Source organism: Myotis brandtii, unplaced genomic scaffold (genome assembly GCF_000412655.1).
Source record: "Myotis brandtii unplaced genomic scaffold, ASM41265v1 scaffold230, whole genome shotgun sequence".
Classification (NCBI taxonomy): domain Eukaryota; kingdom Metazoa; phylum Chordata; class Mammalia; order Chiroptera; family Vespertilionidae; genus Myotis; species Myotis brandtii.
In genome coordinates this window covers 6,745,643-6,754,933 of record NW_005358650.1, presented here as the reverse complement: position 1 = coordinate 6,754,933, position 9,291 = coordinate 6,745,643, and the positions used below count along the sequence as shown (strand labels likewise).

The 9,291-nt window shown below is 38.0% G+C and overlaps 1 pseudogene; it reads right to left on the bottom strand.

The window, feature by feature from the left end:
• Positions 1 to 3,770: 3,770 nt before the first annotated feature.
• On the bottom strand, positions 3,771 to 4,607 carry LOC102242749 (annotated as a pseudogene).
• Positions 4,608 to 9,291: the final 4,684 nt, after the last annotated feature.

Below are 9,291 nucleotides of genomic sequence, written 5' to 3'. Positions count from 1 at the left end.
ATTGATTAATTAAACTCCCAAATTCCCAAGACCTTTCTCATCTATGCCTAATAGTTTTAAAGGTTCAAATCTCTTTTAGAGAATAGTTGTTGCAAAATGCATTTGAAGAGATGAAATCTAAAAACAAAGATATGCAATAAGTATTTCATACTTTATTATGCGACAAAACCAGGAAATTGCCTCAATAATTTCATATCTCAGAGAATATAGTCTACTTTCATCTTTTTGAAAGAAGAGATTCATAGAATTGTAGTGTGGGTGTTATTCTTTTAGATGAATGTGCCCATTGATAACTTCACTAGAGGCCCAGTGCACAAAATTCTTGCATGGGGGGTTCCTCAGCCCGGCCTGCACCCTCTTGGTATCTGGGACCCCTTGGGGGATGTCCGACTGCTGGTTTTCTTCTGACAACTTTTAAGATGTTCTCTGCCCTTTTTTTTTTTTTTTTTTTTTTTTTTTTGTAGTTTCCTTCTAATGCACCCAGGTATTAATTTTCTTTCTCCTCACAGTCTGGGATCCCTCGGGGATGTAGCAGTGTGCCAAGCAGCAGGTAGCCAGGGAGGAGCCTGAACTAGGGCCAGGTGCTGTGCCGCTTGTGCTCATCCAGGCCCGCTGCTCCTGCTACTGCGGCTTGGTAGTGCTGTCGCAGAGTCAGGAAAGGCTCCCACCGCAGCAGCTGCACTCGCCAGCCGTGAGCCTGGCTTCTGGCTGAGCGGCGCTCCCCCTGTGGGAGTGCACTGACCATCAGGGGCAGCTCCTGTGTTAAGCGTCTGCCCCCTGGTGGTCAGTGCACATCATAGCGACCGGTCGTTCCGCCGTAATAGTCGCTTAGGCTCTTATATATATAGATTGTAACTTCATTTAATGAAGAATACTTACTTTACCTCTAAATCCACACTTCTCTGATACAATGAGTTGAATTACCTTTCTCATTCATATTTTTGTAAAGTCAGAGTTTTTTTTCTTTTTATTGGGGACAGTTCTTTAAGGGATTTCTTCTACAGGACAATATTTTGTAAATAATCTTGATAATTCAAACTTATGCATTTTATTTTAGAGAATGAGAGAAAGAGAGAGAAAGGAAAAGAGAGAGAAACACTGATTTGCTGTCCCACTTTTTTATGCATTGGTTGATTCTTTTCTTAAAAAATATAATATGTATATTTATATACTTTTAAATATTTTTATTGATTTTAGAGAGGAAGGGAGAGGGAGAGAGAGAGATAGAAACATCAACAATGAGAGAGAATCATTGATTGGTTGCCTCCTCTGAGCCCGCAACAGGGGCATGTGCCCTGACCAGAAATCAAACCATAACCTACTGGTTCATTGGTTGATGCTGAACAACTGAGCCACTCTGGCAGGGTTGATTCTTTTATGTGCCCTGATGGGGGATCGAACTCAAAACCTTGGCATATTGGGACAATGCTTAACCAACTGACCTGCTCAGCCAGGGCTGAAAACCTATGTATTTAAATTTATCTTATGATGCTTATATCTGCATTTTGTTTAGGACCTGTCACATTGTCTCATAATATCTTAATGTAACTCAATTATATTTCATACTTATTAAAAAAACAAATATTAGTTGCACAGAAGTAAATCCAAAGATTCAGATAATGTTCTATGGTGTGTTTTTATTGCTTTATAAATAAATGATTTTTAAAAAGAAACATGAGTTAATAATTGAAATTATTATTTCATTACTAATAAATAAAATTATTAATTTAAAAATAATTAAAATTTAGTGGGTCAATTAGTAGTCAGTACAAGAATCTAGAGATGAAGGCATGTGGTCCAACTCTGATCCAGAGCAATTTGTTTATACATTTTGTTTTCTTTTCATGTCTCACTGGGATGATTTAAAGAGATGTTAATATACACAAAAGCCCTTCTTGAGTATATGGAGAGAGGCCCAGTTGTACATTTTATGAGTTAAAATGCAAAACACTGAGCATACAGTCCTCCTTTCATCTTCAGATAAACTGCCCACCACTAGGTGTCTCAGCGGGAATGTACAGCATCACAGGCATCTGAGAAAGTGTTTCTGAGCAATTGCGTAATGAGCAGCCTCAGGCATTGGTATCTCCTTTTGCAAAGAGTTTGGAGTGAAAATCTTCATGAGTCATTGTTTTCAGTTGCAGAGTGAGGCTAAGTTTCCTCCGTTTCAACTGCTATAACGTAACACCACAAAACTAGGAAGCTTACAAATAAACATGTATTTGTCATAGTTTTGAAGGCTGGAAAATCTATGGTCAGGGTGCTGGCTGATTTTTTTCTGGTGAGAGCTCTCTTCCTGGCTTGCAGGTGACTGTATCCTCACATAGTGGAGAGAAAGGTCATCTGTCTGGTGTCTTTTCTTAGAACATTGATTAGGGCTGGGACACAAAACCCACCATGCAGGCAACACAAACTCATCACCTTATTCCTACCCCAAAGCTCCATCTTCATACCATCGCATTGTTAAGGCTTCAACACTTGAATTTTAGGAGGACACAAACATTCAGTCGATAGCATGCATATCTATCTGATAAGTTGCAGAAAAGCATTTCTTTAAGTGAAAACTATTTTGCCATCTTTTCTTTGTTTTTGTTTCATTTTGTTGCTGCCTTCTTTTGAATTAATTCAGTATTTTGTAAATATTTCTTTTTATTGCTTTATTTGTATAAGGGTGTGTGTGTGTGTGTGTGTGTGTGTGTGTGTGTGGTTGCTTTCAAGTTACAGTATATATCTTTAGATTACCACAGTCTACCTTCAGGTAATATACCATTTCATGTCTAGTGTGTCTGTTATAAAAGCATATTTCTATTTCCCCCCTCTTAGCTTCTCTCCAGTTGCTGCTATGTACTTTATTTAAAGAGTCAATTATATATATATCTATCCTATCTAATAATAGACAAACATGGTAATTGACCATACCTTCGCTACTCCACCCATTGGCTAATCGGCGAGATATGCAAATTAACCACCAACAAAGATGGTGGTTAATTTGCATATGTAGCAGCAGAGTGAAGACTGAAGGTGGCTCCGGCTGGAGCAGCGAAGGCTTGAAGGCAGCTCCAGCTGGAGCGAAGGCCTGGGTCCTGGGTGCCGGAGGAAAACTGGTGCCGGCAGCAAGGGGAAGGGAAGGCCTATTGCATGAATCTTTTCGTGCAACAGGCCTCTAGTATTTGCATAATAATATGTATTTTTATTGATTTCAGAGAGGTAGATGGAGAGATAGAAACATCAATGAGAGAGAATCATTGAGTGGCTGCCTCCTGCACTCCCCCTACTGGGGATCAAGCCCGAATCCTGGGCATATGTCCTTGACTGGAATTGAACCTGGGACCCTTCAGTCCACAGGCTGACGCTCTGTCCACTGAACCAAACCAGCTAGGACAAGAGTCAATTATATTTTAAAGAGATCTTTAAAATAAGAAAAATTTACCATGCATATTTACTCATGTAATTATTTCCTCTGCCCTTCTTTACGTGCTGTGTAGATCCAAATTTCCCTCCAATAAGGGAGGTTTTAGGGTATTTTTTTGTAGTTCAGATTTGCTGTAATGAATTCTTTCAGACTTTGTATGTCTGAAGCTCCCCTTCGCCTATTTTTGGCCTTCAATTTTCAAATATATTTTTTTGGATATAGAAACCTTCCCTCCGCCCCTCATTATTTTAAAGATTTTCTGTAAAGTCAAGTGGCTTGAATTATTTTAAAAAAGAAATCTGCTATCCTTATGACAAAATGATGAACATATAATGTCTTTTTACTCTAGCTGCTTTTCTTTTTTCATGCTGTATTATCTTTAATTAAGTACAAAGACTTTTCCAATCATGTCACCTGGAGCTCACTTCACCCACTGCTCTATTTGGCCGCCAGTCTCTTGTCTCTCTCTTCAGCGATGGTAAGGCAGATGCCCTTTCCACAGGGAAGGGAAATCCATGGTTTGTTGCCTTTGCCAATTACAAAACTGTTGGAGAGCCGGGTGGCAAAGCTGTTGCCATTGGCATCTTTCACATGAACTCCGTCTAAAGAACCAGGGTGCCTCTCTCCGTTGGTGATCACGCCAATTCTTCCCAGGTTAGCACCTCCGGTCACCATACACAGGTTACCAGTGTCAAACTTGATGCAATCAGTAATTCTGTCAGTCTCCAAATCAATCTGAATGGTGTCGTTCACCTTGATGAGGGGATCAGGGTAGCGGATGGTGCGAGCATCATGGGTTACCAGATGAGGGATTCCTTTTGTGCCCACAAAGATCTTCCTCACTTTGCACAACTTGTACTTGGCCTCCTCAGCAAAGCGGCCCTTATAGATCAGGCAGAAATTCTCTCCAGTCTTGTCAATGCTGATGACATCCATAAAACCAGCAGGGTAGGTTATATCGGTTCAGACCTTGCCATTGATCTCAATAAACTGCTGCATGCAGATCTTCTTTACTTCATCTCCTGTTAGAGCATACTTAAGTCTGTTCCTTAAGAAAATGATGAGAGGGAGACATTCTCTCAGCTTGTGGGGACTGGTAGATGGCTGAGTAGCAAACACACTGGTCAGTTTACCCAGCATCCAATGCTTTGGAGCTGCTACATGCTTCAGATGCTTCTTGGGACCATGAGCCATGGCTGCGTTAGGCAAAAAAAGAGGCCTCTAGCTGCTTTTAAGGTATTCTCTTCATCACTGTTCTCTGCCCTTCAGCTTTATTGAGATATAATTGACATAAAACATTATGTAAGTTTAAGGTGCAGAAAGTGTTGATTTGATACACATTATGTATATTGCAAATAATTACCACCATAGTGTTACCTAACACCTACATCACTTCAAATAATTACCATTGCTTTTTTTATGGTGAGAAATTTAAGATCTACTCTCTTAGTAACTTTTAGGTATATAATACAGTATTATTAATTATAATGTTGTAGTGCAGTTCACTGATTCCTTATGCATTTTCCCCAATATTTTCTGTTTCATTTTTATTGATTCTGTTGTTATATCCCCAAGGTAACCATTTTTCTCTTGCTGAGTCTAATACAGTATGCTGTTAATGCCATCCAGTGTATTTTTAATTGAAGATGTTGCATTTTTAATTTCTAGAAAGTTGATTTTGGATTAAAAAAAATTTCTGTTTCTATTTAACAAACTCAATCTTTTCTCTATCTAATTATAATATGAAATACAGTTTTATTACCTATTTGATGTTCTTTCTACCAATTCTTTTTTTCACTGTCATACCTGAATTTGTTTCTATTGGTATGGGTAGCATTTTTCTTCCTTGTATTTCTAGTAATTTTGGATTGGATGAACAGTATTGTGGATTTTACCTTGTTAGAATATTTCTGCAATAATATTTTTGTGCTTTGTTCTGGGACATAGTTAATAGGAAAGTTTCATTCTTTTGACCTATATTTACTAGTAAGCTTTGTTAGGCAGAATCAGATAGTGGGGCTATTTTTTTTTCTCTCAGCCTAATGGCTACAACTTTCTGAGTACTCTTCCTACAAATGATGAGCTTTTCCACTTTGGTTACATGTTTTTCCTGACCCTGTGTGAGCACAGGGGATTATTTCTACAGTTTCTTTTGGGTGACTCTTTTCCTGACCCTTAAATGCATGTGCCAATGAGTACTCAGCTGAAGGCTCCAGGGGGAGTGTCATATAAAGAGAACATGTACCCAGCTGGTGTGGCTCAGTGGTTGAGCATCGACCTATAGACCAGGACGTGACGGTCAGGGCACGTGCCTGAGTTGTTGGCGCGATCCCCAGTGGGGGCATGCAGGAGGCAGCTGAACAATGATTTCCTTTCATCATTGCTGTTTCTACCTCTCTCTCCCCCCTCCCTCTCTGAAAAAAAAAAAATTACACACACACACACACACACACACATACACACACACACACACACACACATATATTTTAAGAGAAAATATGCTGTGGAGTTATACAATACTGTAGTCTGATTTCAGCTCTGCCAGTTACTAGCTGTGTAATTTTGGTCAACTCACTTAAATTTTCTTAGCCTCAAGTTTTTACTTGTAAAATGGGAATAATAATAACTTATGTGAAAATCGAAATAATCACAGTAGTAATGACTGTACAGGATGCCTGAGAGGATAAGTATTGCTTGGGCTTAGTACAGTGCCTGGCACAGGGCAAGTTTTAAATGCCACTGTAAAAGTTAATTGAAGTATTGAATAATGTTAGTAGGATGCAAATCAATAACATGAAGCACACTGTTCAAAATCTGTCAGAGATGGATAATCTGTAGTTGATTATATAAAGAAGATTATAACCTTCCAATTCAGCCACCTGCTAAAGATGTGCCAACGAGATAAAAGGAAAAAGAAAATCACTCTTTCACTTTGAAGATTCATTGAATTTTAGTACAACTTTTCATTTTACCTTCAGCAAATGTAGTTTTTAAGTGTTTTATATTTCTTCAAATATTTGATTATATATAAATATATGTAAATATATATAAGTAAATTTAAATTACTTACTATTGGCCACAAATTGACAATGGCAGAACTAAAACTACAATTCAGGTATCTTTCTGCATCTTGAATCAGCTTGACTGGCGGAAGTGGAATTCTTGTTTGTTTGTTTAAAGATGTTCAATTACTTTAAAAAATAATTCATTTTAATATTAATTTTCCAAGAACATTAGATTGTTTTTATGTTGTCTCAGTCATTGCACCTTTGCTTGGTTATCTTGTCATATTTGGAATTGGTAATTTTATCTTATTGCTGCTTTATTATCCTGCTTTATTTGATTATAAAAATTTCCTTTCTCAGTTTGTTTTCATCCCAGCATTGACTATTAAGCCATTATCGTTGGTTTTGTTCCTATGTTTCAGTTCTTCTCTTGCTTTGCTTTATTTTACTTCAGTTCAAATGTTGGCTGATGTTTATTTTCACTGTAGGCAAGCACTGTTTCAGGGTGTGTAGACAATGACAGGGATGGTTGTCACTCTGGCTTTCAACTGTTCTAATGTAGATTGTTTTATCTCTTACCCCACCCTTTGCCTCTCCCTTCATCTGTTGTCACTGCATTACAACTATTCTTTTCCCCCATCTCCACCTCCTCCCATAGGATTCAAAGGGTTATCTGCTGCCAAAAAGACAGTGGTGGATAGAAAGGAAGCAATTATGGTAAAACTGTTAAAATCTATTCAACATCAGTTACTCCTTTTTTGAAATATGTTTTGTCTTCTTGGAATTTTGTTTCAGATTGATTTGACCAAGATTAATTTTGTATTATATAAAGTTCATATTGTGTTTGTTAGGGTCGCCAAAGGAGGTATGCACGAGGCTGAAACGGGTAAGGAATTATGAATTTATTAAGTCATCTGGAAACCAGATGGGCTGAGCCACCAAGTGGCGTCAGCACCCAGGGACCTGGGAGTCAGAGGTTTTAAAGGACTTGAGGGCTTTTCCAGAGAGGAATTCTCTGGGCGGGTCCAGATCCTGGGCAAGTCTGGAGGAGAATGATATCGGTCTTAGCAAATGGAATGTGGTCTAAGTGAAAGGGTTAAATGCACGTGCTGGGGGGTGGGAACAGCCAGAGAGAGGTCAATGCGGGGGAGGGGGGAGACATATGTAATACTTTAAACAATAAATAATTAAAAGAAAAAAAAGTAAAGCAGGAAAAAAAAGAGAAATGATCTAAAGGTCAGTTTCCCAGGGGAGGGGATATCGATGTGATTATTTGATCAGACCTAACAGTGTGGACCATTTTGCTTTGCCAGTTGCTTTTTACTGTTTCAATTCCACATCTGCCTTCTTCTGTTCTTTACTTTTGCTATCATTTCTTTTTTTGCTTTTGCTTTTTACTTTCCTAGGCAAGCTTTTGCTCTGTGGTCAAGCTTGGTTTTGATCTTCATTTTATTTCCACTCCTATTTAGTAGCATGGAATTATTTACCATACTTATTGGAATGTTGGCAGCTATTCCATTTTGTTTATAGTGGAAAGATTCTGGCTCAGATTAATTTGCTTCAAATCAATAAATATTTATTAAGTGCACTCTAAATTTTTCATCTTACTGAGTCCTACAGGCATTCAGGTATCTTTAAGAAGTTTCCAGCTTTTTAGAGGTGTGTGCAGGACATCAACATCTAATGAAGCATTGGAGGGACTAGTATGAATAAATATTATAGGATAAGAAAAAATGAAGAATAATGTGAATTAGAATTATTTATTAACAAGTCATTTTTAATACTGGTGAAGAGTAGCATTGGAGGAATTATTTTTATTGGATGCAAGGTCATTATCCTGGATTCTGATATAAACTAGCTTACAAAAACACTTAGAAGATGTGGATCTTTTTTTTTAGAATATATTTTATTGATTCTTTACAGAGAGGAAGGGAGAGGGATAGAGAGTTAGAAACATCGGTGAGAGAGAAACATCCATCAGCTGCCTCCTGCACACCCCCTACTGGGGATGTGCCCGCAACCAAAGTACATGCCCTTGACTGGAATCGAACCTGGGACCTTTCAGTCCGCAGGCCGACATTCTATCCACTGAGCCAAACCAGTCAGGGCGAAGATGTGGATCTTAAAGAATATCTATCTCTCAGATGATTTTAAACTCTCAGATGATTTTAAAATTCTCACTATGCTTCACTGAGGTACCATTTCATTAAATCCTATTTGTGAATGTAGTGGAGACTTCCAGTTTTCCTCCAAAATTTGTTCTTTTCTTTTTGAAATTAATAAAAGTGTGACTGGAAAGTGACTGTCCAGCTAGAAGCTGTATTTCTGTGCTCTCCTTGCAGCTAGGCATGCTATGCGCTGTTATATGGAAAAGAAATAAATTATTTACTTTTTATGTGAATGATCTGTGTTCCAGCTGCTGGCCTGCTAAAACAGTACAAGTCTAGAACAAATCATCTGGCTCGAAGATAAGTAAGACTGCTAAATGTTTTGATATAATTTTGTGGGATGTGTTCTATTTGGAGAATTGTTAATACTAATTTTGCCTGTTTCTTTCAAATCTCATGGATTTGAGTCATGGATGTCACAATCTGTAACTCATTCAACTCAAGATAGTCAAAGGAGCAGAGTGTACCTTTCCTTCTCAGCTCTAAATTGTGCTTCCTGTTGATTTTCATTTCTATTACTTTCCTCTGAGCCACATTGTCTATTATAAATAATTTAAGAAGAGGTAATGATTTTGACCAATACCTTAAACTGTATTTGTACTGAATGACTAAGACTCTCTCTTGTAATTTTAATGTTGACTCCACTCCAGACTGTTTCTTTGCAGCAGTTTCAGACAACAAATAAGTACATTTTTTTAAACCAGAA